We start from the raw sequence: 18983 nt of genomic DNA, 5'->3' as shown, positions 1-18983 counted from the left end.
TAATAGATGGAGGGGAAATGATCTCCAAAATGAAGATCAAGACTTGAAATGGAACCAGAAGAAAGAAAAGTGATAAACTAAGTTAAACTGATGATGGTATCATGGGAAATTTTTTTTCAGAAAGTACAATTTTGAATACTCAAAATGCTATATTAATTGTATAGGAAAGTAGATTTTTACCAAAAGACTGAACTAAAATTAAAACTTTATTCACATAAGCAAGGTAAACATTAAAAACAAATTATGTACCATTTTTCACTGTAAGTCCTGAAATGTCCAAATTAAGAACTTTTCAAAGTAGATTGTGCAGTCTGAAAGCAGGAAGCTTCTATGTAACATTGAAGACTAAACATCATTACTCTTACCTAAGCAAATACAGAGAAATGTAACTGCACATATACTGTAGAATAGGAAATATGACTTCCCTGTTTTCCTTAGAACAGAAAATGTAATGTATTTATTTACACATGTGAATAATTAAAATTTGAGTCAAATCTGCCAAGGTATCAGACCAAATACTGTCCCCATGAACTAGGTACTAGAGTGCTACTTCTAGAATTTAGAGAATAGGAAGAGATATATAGTATACTACCCAAAAGATTCTACTCAGTGAAAGCAATACCATTACTTTAAAACAAGGACAATTAAACTTGGCGATATTGACCTTTGGGGCTGGATATTATTTTGAGGAAGTTTCTCATACATCGTAGTAAATTTAGCAGTATTTTGACCTCTACTCACTAGAAGCCTTGAAAGGATTAAAATCTGAATGTGCGCAAGTCTTTCAAGAAAATAAAGACACTATTTGGAGAGACAATGACCTTAGCATTTGGAGTCACACTCCACCTCTCTCTAGCCTGAAGTTGTGATAATTGAGAATGTCTCCAGATATTGCTAAGAAATGTCCTCTAGAGAGAGAAGATTGTGTGGCAAATTGCCTATGATTGAGGACCACTATCTAAAAACGCAAAGATTATATGTACTGTGTACATGAGGAAAAACCTTTCATCCTCCATCATAACTAAATCTGTACTGATAATTGAGAGAGAATAATATCAATTTCTTATCTCAAGTCTGAAATACTGGCTAAGTATTATATTATTATAAATATAAATAAAACAAATAATATACTAATATAATAAATTAAATATACATATTGAAATTGTTTATTATTTAAATATATCAATTTAATTCTAATCTAAAGTATGAAGGATCACATTTTATTTAAAAGCTTATAATTTCTAACTTTATGCATAGAAAAAAATGTTAACAGTGATTATTCTAAGCAAAGATTACAGATTTTACTTCAAAAATCAATGTAATAAATGCATAATTAGAAAATAATAAATTTATCTTTCCAAGTTAAAAAAATAAGTCTGTAATTTCTATTCTAAAATTATTGGTGATAAAACCATTCAAGTTGCTAGTTTTAGAAGCTCAAGGACTGGATTTTATCTGAAAAATGCTTCCATGTTTAGTGATTAAATTTCTAAATTTCTTTTAATGTGTCAGAGCCAGGATATTTCCCAAAACCTCCTTCCAAACATGTGTAAAGTAACCTCATCTTTTAAAAGATTTCAGAGTTTCTGTAGTAGGTTACATGTATAGGTTTACTAAGTTCCTTTTTATAATAAGGAAACAGACCAATCAAGGACTAAATTGAAAAGTATCATTGGCCCTTGTACTTTTTGTTTTATTGAACATACATAAAGGATATTTATCAGTATATGTTTTTAGGAATGGTAACATTTTAAAGATATCATGCATGAATAAAAAAAACATATATTTTCTTTTTTATATGACTTCATATTTACTATCTAAAGCAGTAGGTTAAGAGTGATATTTAAAGAAACCTTTTTTTTAATTGTATTACAAACCATACAAAATATAGAGAAATTCACTTTTTTTCCCTGCCAGAAGACTTCATGCCTTTTTGTATTAAAATACAAAATTAAAATAATAATCTAAATTTTTTTACATAAGGTAGCAAATATCAACATTTGGAAGTAAATAGAATAATTGATTTATTAAAAATCAGCTTTATTTATCATAACTATACTTACTAATGAAAAATTATTAAGCTCCCAAATACAAAACTATTGAAATGAGTACAATATGAAGCAAGTTACACAGATAAGAAAGCTCTGGATGCTTGACATTTATAATTCCTGCATTAAAACAAAAACTAAGTTTGTAGAAAGTATTGAAAATATTAAAAACTACCTGTATGCCAGACTTTGAAGAAATTAAAGACAGACAATAACCATAGCATTTTGTTCTGTTTACCTCTATTTTGTTGAGATTTCTATCGAGCTATTTAATAATTAGTTCATTTTTATCACCTTGTATGTGACACATATCATATAGAATCTTCATATTAGATGTGAATTAATGACAGTGTCTCCTTTGATTATTATGCTTATATCTTTCTGCCTATCTGACAGAAAATATAAAATCAATATTTTGAATTGTGCTTCTTTTGGTCACACATTTAACAATTTCCTATGCCATTATCAAACATATAAACATATCAACACTTAGACTGAAATTTAATTTTTTTCTGATACAAAAAAACCCAGTATATTAGAAAAGTTTCCAAAACGTATCTTTCTAATACTATGATAGCACTTCTCTTAAAATATATGAATAAGGCATAGCTAACGTGCTTATTTTAAAAAATAAAATATATTCTGATACTATAGTATATATTCATAGTTCCTTTAAAATATTGTTACATGCTTATTCAAATTTATAAAAGCTTATTTTGAAATTAATTAAGTTTGTATAGCTTTCTATTTATAAACTCCAAGCTTAATAATGTGTTAATTTATTTAGATTAGTAAGTGTATTTAAACTACATCATTGATATATTTATAATTTAATCTGAAAAAGGCAAGACAGTTTAAGACAGTTGCATAATATTTGGAAATTATTTCCTCCAGATACAGCAAATCTATAACTACATATGGAATAATTCCTTCAAAAAGGGATATGAGAACTAAATGAAGAGAACCCTCACAGCAAAACACAAAAGGATGCTATTGAGATTGATAAAAGAGGCAGAGGCAGAGAGATGGGCTTGCCAAGGAAAAACTCACATGCTAGTCATAGCAAGCTATAATGAGGCGGTATCACACAGGTATGACTCTTTTCTCTGAGGTACTCCACATCAGGTACCCCAAAACTTAGATATCTCCTGCAAAGTCAAGACAAGACCACAAACCTTTTGACTTTGAAAACAAGCAGGGAGTATAACCAGGAAAATTACAGAAATTCATAGACTGGTATATACACTCTTAAAGGGCTGCTCTCATGCAGGCTTACTCAAACCAAAAACCAACACAAAACCCCCAAATTGAAAAGTACAATGGCCACAGGTGGGGGTAACAGTTTTATTAATATTGAATCATCAGAAATCTATTGAGACAGTTATTAGGGAGAGTCACTTGTGAGAGCCTATATTATCTCAGGTTACCTTCCTAATACCAGCATTGGCTGATTCCATTTTGCCATTATTCATCAAACCTGCTAGCATCAGTGGGCACTTGCCACTGACACTTCTCCCACCCCTGTACCTTGGCCAAGTCTCACATTTGGCTGAGCAAAAGCCTCACACACCCATGCCCCAAAGGAACCACAGCCTCACCACAACATAAGGACAACCATAGCCCATAGAGGGATACTCCCTTGAGTGCCCAGGTTAGGGGGTCATGAGGGAGTGTGCTTTTGAGCTCCCCAGGATATCTCCTAAATAAGATTACTCCTTTATATCTGAAAGAAATAGCTGATATAACGAATAATAGAAACAAACCAGAGAATTAGCCAAAATAAGGAGTTGAAAAACATGTTTTAACTAAAAGAATAAGGCAAAAACTAAGAAAAAGAACTAAGTGAAAAGGAGATAAGCAATCTGCCAGATAATGAGTTCAAGAAATGACCATAGAGATGCTCACCAAAAACAGCATCTTTTATTACCATGTCAATAAAAACATAAAAAAAAAAAAAAAAGGAAGGAAAGAAGGAAGGAAAAGGGGAGAGAGGGAGGGAGAAAGAAAATGAAAGGAAAAGGTGGGGAGAGGAAGAAAAGAAAAGAAAGAAAAAACAAACAACAAAAGTTATATCTGAAAGGAAAAATATACCAGAGGGTACAACAGAATGGATGAGTTAAAGAATTAATCAATGAGCTGGAAAATGAAAAATGGAACTCAGAGCAGCAAAATTTAGGGAAAAACATTTTTAAAAGATATTTTCAGGGAACTTTGGGACAATATCAAGTGGAATAATATTCACATTAAAGGTGTCCCTGAAGAAGCGAGGGAAAATGGCCAGAAAATTTATTTAAAGCAATTGCGGCTGAAAACTTCCCTATTCTGGGAATGTAAACAGACATTCAGATCCAATAAGCCCAGAGAGTTCCAAATAGAATTCCAAAGAGAACCACACCAACAGAACCACAACATAATTAATAGTAAAAATTAAGGATAAAGAGAAAAACAATTTGTTGTATGTAAAGAAAGCACCATAAGGATATCAGTAAATTTTTCAGTAGAAATCTTAGTCACAGGAAGTGGCATGACATCTTCAAACTTCTAAAAGGAAAACATTTCCAACTAAGAATTCTCTACCCAGCAAGGAATTATTCAGAACTGAAGGAGCAATCAAAATTTTCCCAGATAAGCAAAAGATTAAAAAGTTTATCACCACTAAACCAGCTCTTCAAAAAATACTAATAGATACTTCTTTAACGTGGAAAGAAAGGAAACTAATTAATTATATGAAAACATAAGAAAAGCAAAAAATCTCACTGGAGAATGTAAGATTATTGGTAAACATGTAATTAAGGTAGTGGATCAATCATTATTATTAAGCACAAAAGTTAAGGGACAAAATTAGTAAAAAATAACCAAAATTACAGTAATTAGTTAAGAGGTGCATAAAACAAAAAGAAATAAAATATATCATTAAAAATAGAAAATGTTGTGGGGGGGAAGTAAGATAAATCTTTTGAATGTTGTCTCAGTTGCTACAACTTAAAACAGATTTCTACTTACATAGAATGTCATCTGTGAACCTCGGCTAATCATAATGAAAAAACTTATAATAAATACACAAAAGAGGATAAAAAAGAATTCTAAACATAGCTCTGAAGAAAACCACAAAACCACAAGGGAGGTGAGAAAGATGGGGAGAAAATAAAGAGAAACTATAAAAACAGAAAACAATTAACAAAATAGCAGTTTAGATATATTTACTAGCAAATAATTTAAGTATAAATAAACTAAATTTGCAAATTAAATGACATAGTGTGGTGAATAAATTTAAAAAAAAAGACTTATCTATATGCTGCCAATAACATACCCACTTCAAAAACATTGACACACACAAATGAAAGTGAAGAAATAGAGAAAGATATTCTATGCAAATGGAAATGAAGGGAAAACTGAAGTAGCTATGGTCATATCTGACAAAATAGACTTTAAAGCAAAGCCTGTAAAAAAGACAAAGAAGGATGTTATATAATGATAAAGTGATCAATACATCAAGAACATGTGTTATTTATAAACATATATGCACCCACAGGGGAGTACCAAGATATATAAAGCAACTATTTATCGATTTAAAGAGAGAAAACAAATAGAATATAATTTTAACTGGGGGCTTTAACAGTTTATTTACCTCAGAGATAAATTATTCAGACAGAAAATCAATAAGAAAACATTAGACTTAAACAATACATTAGACAAAATAAAATAGATGTGTGCAAAACATCCGATCCAAAAGCAGCAAAATACACACTTTTTTCAATACATATGGAATATTATCCAGGGTAGATTATATGTTAGGTTATGAAACAAGTCTCAGTAAATTTAAGAAGGTTGCAATTATATCAAGCATATTCTCCCCACACAGTGGCATAAAACTAAAAATCAATCACAAGGGAAAAGCAGGGGAAGAAAACACAGAAATGTGAACATTAGACAACACGTTATTAAACAAATGGGCCATCAAAGAAATCAAAGAAAAAACTTTTTAAAACCTACAAACAAATAAAAACAAAAATACAACATATCAAAATCTATGGGATGCAACTTTCCTAAGAGGAAAGTTGATAGCAATACAGACCTACCTCAAGAAATAAGAAAAATCTACAATTTTCTTAAATAATCTAATTTTACATCTAAAGAAAACAGAAAGAGAACAAAGCCCAAAGTTAGTAGAAAGTAGGATACAACAAAGATCAGAGCAGAAATAAATTAAATAGAGACCCCCCAAAACTAGAAAAGATCAATGAAACTAAAAGCTGGTTCTCTAAAGTGCAAACAAAATCTATAAATGTTTAGTTAGACTTACCAAGAGAAAAAGAGAGAGGACTCAAAAGTATATAAAATCAGAGATTGAAAAAGGATAAATTACAATTGATGCCACAGAAATACAAAAGGTCATAAGAAACAACTATGAACAATTATATACCAACAAATTGGACAATCTAGAAGAAATAAATACATTCTCAGAAACATACGACCTTCAAATAATAAATCATGAAGAAATAGAACATATGAATATACTGATTATCAGTAAAAAGATTGAAACAATACAGGCATACCTTGAAGATACTGGGGGTTTGGCTCCACAGCATGGCAGTGCAATAAAGTTAATATCACCATAAAGCAAAGCACACAAAAGGTTTGGTTTCCTATTGTATAAAAGTTACATTTAGTGTACTATAGTCTAATTAGTATACAAAAACATAGGTCTAAAGAAGGTACATACCTTAATTTAAAATATTTTATTGCTTGAAAATGATAACAATTACCTGAGCCACTGGCAACCTATAATCTTTTCTTTTTCATTTTTTTTCTTTGTGTTGGAGGGACTTACCTCAGTGTTTCTGGCAGCTGAGTGATCAGGATGGTGGTTACTGAAGGCTGCAGTGACTGCGGCAATTACTTAACATAAGACCACAATGATTTTTATTGAATCAATTGACTCTTCCTTTTACAAATGATTTCTCTGTAGCATGCAATGCTGTTAAACAGCATTTTATCTGCCTTAGAAGATCTTTCAAAATTGAAGTCAATTTTATTGAACTCTGCTACTGTTTTATTAATTAAGTTTATTTACTATTCTAAATTTTTGGTTGTCAAAATAAATAAATAAAATTTTGGTTGTCATTTCAAAAATCTTCACAGCATCTTCACCAAGAGTAGATTCCATCCCAAGAAACCACTTTCTTTGCTCATCCAAATAAAGTTTCTCCTTACTCATCAAAGTTTTATTACAAGACTGCAACAATTTAGTCACATCTTCAGGCTCCACTTCTAATTCTAGTTCTCTTGCTATTTCCATCACATCTATAGTTACATCCTCCTCTTAATCTCTCAAAGTCATCCATGAGGATTGGAGTCAACTTTCAAAATCCTGTTAATATTAATATTTTTGCCTCTTCCCAAGAGTCACTAATGTTCTTTAAGCCACCTATAACTGGAAATTATTTCCAGAAGATTTTAAGATTCATCAGAGATATTACTATCTATGGGAGCTATAGTTTTATGAAATGCATTTCTTAAATAATAGGATTTCAAAGTCAAAACTACTTCTTGATCCTTGGATTGAAGAATCAATGTTGTGTTAGCAGAACTGAACACAGTAATTTTGTACACCTCCATCAGAGATCTTTGGTTCTCAGCTTCATTCACTCATCAATGACCAGTAATATTTTGAAAGGAATACTTTTTTCTGAATATTAGTTCTCAGCAGTGGGCTTAAAACATTCAGTAAACCATGTTATAAACATACGTGCTGTCTATAAGTTTTGTTGTTCCATGTATAGAACCCAGAATAGATTTAACCTAATTCTTAAGGGTCCTAGGATTTTTGGAATAGTATGTGAGCATTGGCTTCAACTTGATATCACCAGGTACTTTAGCCTCTAACAAGAGAGTCAGTTTGTCCTATAAAGTTTTAGAGCCAAGCATTAATTTCTTCTCTCTAGCTATGAAATTCTAGACCATCTTCTTCCAATACAAGGCTCCTTATTCTACTTTGAAAAATCTATTTTTGTGTAGCTGTCAATGGAAATTATCTTAGCTAAATCTTCTGAATAACTTCCTACAACTTTTATCTTAGACTTTCTGCTTCACCTTACACTTCCATCTTATGGAGATAGCTTCTTTTCTTAAACCCCATGAATCAAAATCCAGTAGCTCCCAGGTTTTCTTCTGCAGCTTCCTCACCTCTCAGAGTCTTCAAAGAATTGAAGAGACTTAGGTTCTTGCTCTGGATTGGACTTTGGCTTAACAGAATATTGTGGCTAGGTTGATCTTATGAAACCACCAAAACTTTCTCCATATCAGTAGTAAGCCTGTTCCACTTTTTTATCATTCATGTGTTCACTGGAGTAGCACTTCTAATATTCTTCAAGAATTTTTTTTTGTGTGTGGCATTTTCAACTTGGCTAACTGACATGAAAGGCCTAGATTTCAGTGTAGGTATGCTTTTGAGATGCCTTCCTCACTAAGCTTAATCATTTCTAGCCTTTGACTTAAAGTGAGAAACATGTGATTCCTCCTGCCACTTGAATATTTACAAATCACTTAGGATTACTGAATAACCTAATTTAAATATTCTTGTGTCTCAGGGAATAGGGAGGCCTGATGAAAGGGAGAGAGATAGGGGAACAGCTGATCAGTAGAGCAGTAAAAAGACACAATATTTATCAATTAAATCTTACATGGGTGCAGCTTATAGCACCTGAAAACAATTACAGTAGTAACATCAAAGATCATTGATCAGCAATGATCATAACAAAATATTTTGAAATATTGTGAGAAATACCAAAATAAGTTATGAAGACATCAAGTGAAGAAAGAGTGTTGGAGAAAATGTCTCAATAGACTTGTTCTACAAAGAATTGCCAGAAATTTTCAATTTGTAAAAAAACTCAGTATCTATGAAGTGCATTAAAGCAAAATTCAACAAAATGATGTAAGCCTGTACCCAAAAATATTCCAATAAAAATAAAGCCTAACACCAGGTGGCTTCATTGGAAAATTTTACAAAATATTCAAAGATTTAATACCTATTCTTCCTGAACTCTTTCCAAAGAATTAAAGAAAGAGAAATCTTCCAAACATATTTTATGAGCATTACTCTGATACCAAAACCAGACAAAGACATCACAGAAAAGAAAATTACAGGAAAAAAATCCATGATAAATATAGATGCAAAATCCACAAAAAATTAGTAGCATTCACCAATATATTCAACTGGATCCATCAATACATTGAAAGGATCATACAGCATGATCAAGTGGAATTTATTCCATGAATGCAGGAATATTTCAACATTCACAAATCAACCAAAGTGAAACATCACATTAACAAAATGTAGAATAAAAATCATACAATCATTTCAACAGAAAAAAGTATTTGGCAAAATTCAACATTCAGTAATAACAAAAACTGTCAACAAAGTAGGTAGAAAGTACCTCAACATAATAAAGGCCATGTATGACAAATCCACATCTAACATCATGTTCAGTGATGAAATTCACAGCTAATCTTAAAGGATACAAAATCCATATACAGATATCTGTTGCGTCTGTACTGTAATAATAAATGATCTAAAAAGAGAAATTAACAAGACGATCCCACTTATAATTTCACCAAAAAGAATAAAATACCTAGAAATAAATTTTACAGAGGAGGTGAAACAATGGAACACTTCAAACTGTAAGATTAATGAAAGACACTGAAGAGGACAGAAATAAATGGAAAGACATTCCATGTTTATACATTCAAAGAATATTGTTAAAATGTCTTTACCACCCAAGGCAATTCACAGATTCAATACATTTTCTATGAAAATTCCATAGACATATTTCACAGAAGTGGCATAAATAATTCTAAAATTTGTGTGAAACCACAAAAGATCCTGAATTGTCAGAAAAACCTTGAGAAAGAAGAATAACGCAATAATAATCAAAATAGTGTGTACTGGGTGAGGGGAAGACACATAGATCAAGGAAGCAGAATTCAGGGTCCAGAAATAAACTCAAACATACATGAACAATTAATTTACACAAAGGAGCAAAGAATATGCAATGGAAAAAGCATAGTCTCTTAAATAAACAATGCTGGGAAAATTAGACTGCCACAGGCAATGAATGAAAAAAAGTGATCTAAATGGAACTAGACCACTATCTTACACCATAAAGAATTAACCCAAAATGTATTTAAGTTTTGATTTTAAGAGCTGAACCATAAAATTCATAGAAGAAAGCATAGCTGGTAACTTCATCAGCATTGGATTCAGTAGTGTTTTTTGGATTTGACTCCAAAAGCAAAGAAATACAAGCTAAAAATAATCCACACAGTGAAAGAAACCATTATCAAAATGGAAAGACAGGAACTGAATGGAAGAAGACATTTATGAATCATATATATAATAAGGATTAATATTCAAAGTATGCAAATAATTCAGTCCACTCAATAAAAACAAATAACTCAATTTAAAATGAGCAGAAGATCTGAATACACATTTTTCCAAAGATGACCAAGAGGAATACAAGATGTTCAACATCACTAATTTTAAGTGAAATGAAAATCAAAACCACATTGAGATATCATTTCAAATCTTTTTAAGTGGCTGTTATCAAAAGACAGGAAATAAGACATGTTGTAGATCACATGGGGAAAAAAGGAACACTTGAACACTGTTGGTGAATATGTAAATTGTTACCATAACTATGAAAAATGGTATAAAGTTTCCTCAGAAAATGAAGAACAGAACTACTGTATGACCCCATTATTCCATTTCAGAGTATTTATTTGAAAAACACAAAAAGACTACTTCACAAAGATATATGCATACCTATGTTTATTGCAGCATTATTTACAATAGCCAAAAATCTGAAACAATCTAAGTGTTCATTGATGGATGAAGAGTATAGAAGTGCATATATTATGTACACATATACAATTGAATACTACTCAGCCATAAGAAATAATGAAATAATGGCATTTTCTACGATATGGTTGGACCTTGATGTATTATGTTTATTGTAATAAGTAAGCAGAGAAAGACAAATACCATACGATCTCACTCATATTGGAACTGAAAGCAAAACAAAACAAACAAGATAAAAAAGAAATATGTACAGCACAGGAAACTATATTCAATATTTTATAATAACCTTTAATGAAGAAGAATGTGAAAACAAATATGTGTGTGTGTATGTGTGTGTGTGTGTGTGTGTGTACATGGCTGGGACATTGCTGTACAGCAGAAATTGACACACTGTAACTGACTATAGTTCAATTAATAAAAAAGGGGGGGAAAAGAGAAAACAGAAACACACTTACACATACAGAGAATAAATTAATGGTCAACAGAAGGGAAGGGGGTTGGAGGATGGGCGAAATGCATGAAGGGGAATCACCTGTATGGTAATGGACTTACTGTGATTATCACTTTGTAGTGTACACAGATATTGATTTATAATCCTGTACACCTGAAACACCTATTCAAAACCCTATCCCTCCAATTGCTGATGCACTGAGGGAGACCAGATCACCTTGGAGGCAAAGAAACATGTACATTGGAACATATACATGTTCAGTGGAACAATATTTTATATAGGATTTGAGATTCTGCTAAATGATTCCAGGAGGGACTAGGTAAAGTGAGGATAGTTTAGTAACTGGCTATGTCAGCAATTTTTGTTGTGGAGTAGGTAGAAACAAATGCCAGGGAAGTTATCATGTCACTTATATTTTTGTGTTACTAGTCATCTTGAACCTACAACTGTTTATTTGGGAGGAATATGTTCTCTTGGTTTTCTCCGCTGTCTTCTATATATATATAATTAGAATCTGATTATTAGCCATGTAACCAAGTAGGATTCTTTGGAGCTTTCCCAGAGTAGCCCCTTCCCCATATCCTCTGCTGTAGCTCCTTTCTGGAGTACCTAGATAATAGTATTTCATGCATTTTTCAGATGCCAAAAACTATCACCAAATGGAAGGAATTAATTAACAGCAGGGAATATTGTCATCAGTGGCCATGCAGTATTTGTAACTGCTTAACTGTATAGTAGTTATTTGGTTTTTCTCATGCTTTTGCTAACATGAGACTGCTGGACTTGGTGGTAGGGGACTTGGGTGAGCCCAACTCCTGGTGATGCTGTGTGCAGGGATCATGCACAGTGCCCTGCCTTCGCTCCTCACACATCAGAAATGGCAGCTGGGTTTCTGGTTTTTGTAACTTGTTTGTAACTCAGTCCAATTGAACATGTATGCAGTTAATTTCTTTGTATTTTGTTGGTCAAGGTGCAGCCTGTGCAGGTGCTGCAGGAAGACATTCCAGGTCTTGACCTGCCTCAATACTAGAAACATGTATCTATATGACTTTAAACTACACAAATTTTTCCTTAGAGCACTTTTCCATAGATCTCATTCCTAAACAGCCTTTATTCTATGCACAAGATTATTAGCAGTTTAGGGTCATTGATTCCCAAAGGCCAAGGATGAACAATATACCTAGTCAAAGGAATGGTATCACTGCATCTGCAAAAACAAGAAAAATATTGCAATGATTTGTTGATCTCTAAGGAAACCGGCAATGCATCTTGAACTTTTACTATAAAACCCCTACCTTGTCACCCCAGCAGGCTCACAGTCTTGGAGGCATTAGCTCACTGTGATCTGCTTTACTGGCAAAGAAATGAAGCTATTTATCTACTTCTCCCAAAACTCTAAATCAGTAATCAAGAGTACAGAGACTTTCTTTCCTCCCTCAACAGCCAGATTAATTTTTACCTTTTCACTTCACAGCCCCAATCTAATTTCTCATCATCTCTTACCTAATGATTGTAATATTCTAGCTTTCCTTCATTTACTCTATTGTAAACCAGAGTAATTTATCTAAAATGTAATATGACAACACCTAGCCTCTATTTAAAAATCTTCCAACTATTCTTCTTACCTACTGAACATAATGAAAGTCTCTTGTCTTACCAGTTCCTCCTCCAAAATCTAGCATCAGACTACCACTTTCACTGTATTCCTTGATGCTCTGGAAAAGCACTTTAAATCTGATGGCCAAACTTTGTGAGTTTCCAGGCAGATTCTACATTATTTCATTATGCAATGCCCTTGTTTATAGTGATCTGTAACCCCATCACTACCCTATTTATCTGGGTAACCATCCTCTTCTTTTAAAACAACAAAGATGTTCTTTAAGGATACTAACTTGCAACGAATAGTAAATAAGTCCTATAGATCTAATGCACAGAGAACATACACAAGTTTGTATTTACAACTTCCAAACCTGCTAAGAGACTAGAACTTAATTAGTCTAACACTAAAAAAAAAAAAAAAAAAAAAAAAAAAAGTAAGTGGAGAGGTGCTAATTATTGCTATAATGAAATTTTTATAATAGGTAAATTATCAAAATAACATGTTGCACACCTTAATTTTACACAAGGTTATATGTTAAATGTATTTTATTTTCTAATATTTATTCTCTCAGATCAAAATAACAACAAAAAACCCCTTCAAATCAGGGCAACATGACAATGCCACTGAAATATCTTTACATGGAGCTTATGATACATCTTCATCCTGCTCATTCTCTGGCCCTGTTATAAACACCTTAGGGGAAAAGTTTACATCTCTTTGTTCCCTATTTTGACTACCGAATGAAAGTGGGTGGAATTTGAAGCTGTATTTGACTGATAGGTGGAATTTCGGAAAGAAGTGGAGCCTGGAAGAGTCAGATTGGGAACTAAGTTCAGCAACCGTGCAATGACATTTCATGAATAGATATGTTACTGAGGCCCAACTTGTTCTGCTTGCTACAAACAGGCCTATAAATTGGGAAATGAGGTGTTGGGGTAATGAATAGTGACTTTATGTGGAAAGCTGGCCGACCAAGATGGCAGACTAATGTCCTGAAGAACCATCTTCCCCAAGTCAGAATTCAGGCTCCTTTTATACTAAAAAGGGGCGGGGTGTGGTTGGTTGTTGCAAACTTCTTGGTGTAGGAATTCCTTGTCCTTGGAATCCTTTGTCCTTGTAGCTGTCCACGTGGGTCAGCTCATGGTGCCCCTGTAAACCTCCAACAAGATGAATGTTATCCTCTGTTCTGCAACTTGTTATCTTTATTTGAATGGGAAAGTGTTGTACCCTTAAAGGTCAGAGCCTTCAGAATGGGCTGTCCTCTGTATTTCAGGCTATAGACAACATTCTTCTACAAAAGCTGCAGAGCAAGGACTAAGGGCAGGAGACAGAGCACCGGGTTAGAGCCAAAAGAACAGATCTAATAAGGAGTCAGATTTGTTCTTCCCTACTACAATTCCCCGCCGTCAATGTCCGTTCCGCAATGGACACTGTGGGAAAAGGGTGATGACCGTTTTGGCAGCTTCCTGCTGAACAGAGGCGATGAGGGAATGATTACGGAATGGAATTGATCCGCCTTGGACAGGGAACAGTCCTTAGACTCCTTGGTCAGTAGTGCAATCCTCTTTCCTTCTTTATCTACTTTATCTATTCAAACCTGATGAAGCCTCTTCGTACTTTGTTGAACTTGAGGTTCTTGGTTCCAGTTCCCAGTACACACCTATTCACTTTACTCTTGAGGCTGTGCCATATTTACACTAGATTCCCTGTGCTCTTTACTTGGACAAGCTTAAACAATCGTTGGTCTCTTTCCAGCTACAGTGAAACTATAATCTCAATACTCACCTTTTTTAAAGAGTAACCTTAAGTCTTCTAAGGGTTCACAAGACCATCGCTCCTCAGGCCTCTCAGGAGTTGGGTCACTTTCTGGTTCTGATGATGGTGGCGTGGCTTCACTCCACGTGTGATGAGTCCACGGCTTTACCCCAGCTAACCTGACAGACGAGTGTGCGGTCCCGTCCACCCTGCAGGCCGCTGATGCTCACGCCCTTGTTCCCTCCAGGTTTTAAGCAGGACTCGGTCTCCTTGTTGGGAAGGCTATGACTACTTCAGCTGCACAGGCAGGCCTGTGGAGGCAAACTCATGGGCAGAGGTGAGCAGAGCGCCCAGAGAGTTAACACACTAGGCAACTGTCAGGTCTTGTAGAGCACTTACAGATTCTGCGACCCAGGGAGCCACCTGGAACGGCCTACTGTACGGTATTTCAAAGGGACTTAATTTAAGCCTGCATCTGGGAGCCACTCTGCTCCTTAACAGGGCAAATGGCAAGGCCTTTCCCAAGTTACGTTAGTCTCCTGACATATTTTAGCAATGCTCCTTTTTAATGTACGATTCATTTTCTCGGTTTTTCCTGTTGATTGTGGTCTCTGGGATGAATGTAGTTGCCAGTTAACTTGCAATATGTTATACACTTGTTGGATTATGCTAGAGCAGCCCGTTATCACTTTGAAGAGTATTAGGCATTCCAAATTCAGAGACACTTTCTTTAAGGAAGGCTTTAACCACTTCAGATTGTCTCCTGTATTTCTATAGCATGTATAAGCTTTATTTCCCTGCCTGTATAAATGCCCATGAAAGCTCAACAAAGAAGTATTTCTTTTATGAAAAAAAGTTTTAAAATGTTCAGCATTTATGTTAATGTGAGTTAGGCACCCAAAAGACAAAGCAAAGAGTTAACATTAAGTCATGGTCCAGGTTTTCCCTTGTGAGAAACAAAAACAAGACTTATGGGACTCGATAAGTAAAGACCATCGAAGTAAACTGTATTTCAAATTTGTTTATATGAAAACGTATTAACGATCACCTTAAAGTTGTGTCCATCTTTTATTTTAAATGGGCATAGGCTCATCTACACTCATGTAAATGCAAACTCATGCAATGAACTCAACTAATACCTTTCTTAAGCTTTTAATATGAACACAGTTCTTTTTATGCAACCCAACAAAATCATATAAAGTGAAATTATTAGAAAAATATGCACCTTTCTTAATCTATATTGCATTTTTAATTACAGTTCAGATTATATGAAACACACGAATTTCAGGTTTTCAGACTAGCTGTGTCTTATAGAATATTAGCTATGGTCTTTATTTTGGCTGAAATGCAAAAATATGATTAATTTCTCAATAACAGATTAGTTAAAAATACTTTCCATTGACAGCAGTGCCAGTCCTAGAACAAAATATAAGTGAAACATATTTGTAAGTCATTTGTCTTTTAGTATCTCAAATATGCAGATTCTAACATTAAGCCCTTAATATGCATGTGCAAGATGTCCGAAGGGAAAGCTCACATATCTGGAGAACTAAAATTTTTTTAAATTAAAATACAATCAATTACAACGTGTCAGTTTCTGGTGTACAACACAATGTCCCAGCCATGCGTACGCATACATAGAAAAGTGTAATTCAAACAATTCTGTAAAGTAAGTTTGCTTTCAAAATTTAATTACACATTGCATATTGGATTTAAATTAACTTACAGTTAACTTATGACACATTGGATCATAAACACTAAATATGTAAAAGGATTTAAAAAAAAAACCATCCTTATGCAAAGATGGAACTAAACTCTGCAAGCAGTGCGTGCTGAGTAACCAGTCACTGCAACTGCTTCTTGGTTTGGCACAGTGACGGTGGTCAGAGGCCTCAGGGAAAGAATATTCAAGTACACACCCAGGTAAAACCAAGTCTGTCTAGTTTGTCTTTAATGGCAGTGACAAGACTTGAAATTCAACTATATTTTCCTTAAATATCATCAGAATTGTTCACGTGTTCGAAGGACCAAAGACAGTAAATTTTGACAGGGCTTCCTTTTGGCCATTTCTCCCCCAAAGAGTTGATAGCACTACTTAATACCAGTGAAACACCAAAGAGGCAGCCTTTCCTGGATTCCCATATCACTTGTCCCCCACTGTCAAAGTTACCCAGGGCTCCGGTGGGGAAATTGGAGTTGGGAGCCTCAAGTCTAGAAGAGCAATGGGGCCTCTATATTCATCAGAGTGTTCGTGGGAGCTCATGATTGGGTTAACAAATTGCAACAGACCCCAGCCGCTTGTCACCTTTAAGAAGAAGAAATGTGCTTAGTAAATGCGCTGCTAGCAGGCCCTGTGCATCCTCCACACTCCCGTCTCCTTGCCATAAAAAGCAGAGACAATGCCTTGCTTGCACACTTGAGTCTTTAGATAACACTGTGCTTCCTGGCAAAGCAATGACCCAGGCCCTCAGCTATAAATGCCAGGCGTGCTTTCTGCTATTTAGTTAGTCTATCATCCCAAGACAAGAAACTGGCTGGTCTGGTGGTCTGCTTTGTAATTAATATGTCTAAAGGATGTATCATGTTCCCCTCTCCCCCTGACTTCCCTGAAGATAAACTAGGCCTCTGTACTCATTATGGATTCAACAATCTCTATCCCATTCTGTCTTTCCCTAAGTTCCTGCATTCCATCACACAACTGTGGGTGATCTTTCCTTTGATTGTACACAATAAATGTGGGAGCATTTGAGAGGCTCATGGAGTTGGTCCCCCACTCCCTCACTCTCTTGACTTTCCACAGAGTCTTGAGTGATTCTTTCCATCATGGTGGGACTTCTGCCAGGCAGGGCCCACAAGTGTTCCTCTCCTTTTACAATACAAGGGGCTCCTAGCCTTCTTAATTGTTTTCCTGGATCAGACTCACAATTATGTAAAGTGCACACGTTGGTGGATAGAACTATGTATCCCCTAAAAATACAGGGCCCTGCACAGGCAGAGGACTGACACAAGAAGCCGCCGAAAGGAAGCCCCAGCATTAGTGCCAGTCCAGAAAAAGCGTCAAGACTTCCCAGTACTGTGGCCACATCATCTGGAAGCGCCCTGGCGAGGACAGACAAAGACGGAGTTACTGCTGCAGCAAAACTTACTGAGTGAGTTATTCTCATCGGGAAACACACAGCACGGAACACGGGTCCTTTTAGGCCTTGCTCCAGTACGCACCGGAGGACTGTAATTTTTCCTGAGACACACATCCCTGGTACGACTTGTGCTCCAGTACGCACACCCTGTTTTCTACATACCCAAGATGCCAGCAAGTCCAACGAAGCATAACATCCAAAGGTCACACCAGGAACTGTATTGCCGGTTCCTTTCCAGCCTCCTTGGGGAAAAGGGCCCAGAGATAGAACAGCACGTCGTAGAACCTAAGTTAATGGAAGCTGCTCATACCAACGCAAAAATGTGCTCTCTGGAAAGCCGCCTGGGTGTCTCCCCTCCTGGAAGCCATCACCTCTTCATGTGCAAGGATGGGACAGGCTCTGAGAGCACGCAGCATCCTGCTGTTATCAAGTTTCCCAATCAGAAGCCATTTCCTTGGCTGTGGCATTTCATCACTGGGGGGCCCAGTGCCGGCCGTTTCCTTAGCTGCGGCATTTTATCACTGGTGGGCCCATTGCTGGTGAAGGCGTGGCGTACAATAGCCGGGCGCTGGGCTGTATATTTATTATATATTTATTTATTGGCTACTTCAGCTGATCATAATGTATCTGAAATCATGGTTTGACTGTGTCACTGAGTAAAGTACATAATTTCAAAATATTCTTAGGACCAGTCTCTCTCTGGTCTTAAAGTCAGGTCTAATATCTTTTGCTCTCAAATCCACGACTGGAATCCTAATACTGAAGTCTTCTACTTTGTTTATGATTTGATCAGACCCTAACCTTAATAATTTTGTTATGTTATAGAAGAGAATGTCACATAATTTGAAAAAAAGATGGAATTACAGCTATGGATTTTTTTTTCTAATAGTTGGAAATGACCAGTAAGAGTTGAAACACAACACTGCCACTGCTAGTTGACACTCTTCCTACACTTCAAGGCTAAATTTAGTTAATAAATTCAAAGCAACACTTCTGTTTACTAACTCCAAGATGTTTTGAATTTCTTTTTTAATTTCTCTTTCCCATTTTCTTTTTTACTGTTCTATGTATCTTCTTGTCTTTGTGCTAATTCTCAATACACTTGCCCTTTGAATCAATGGGTTCCACATCC

Source organism: Camelus dromedarius, chromosome Y (genome assembly GCF_036321535.1).
Source record: "Camelus dromedarius isolate mCamDro1 chromosome Y, mCamDro1.pat, whole genome shotgun sequence".
Lineage (NCBI taxonomy): Eukaryota > Metazoa > Chordata > Mammalia > Artiodactyla > Camelidae > Camelus > Camelus dromedarius.
Note: the sequence above shows the minus strand (reverse complement) of the source record.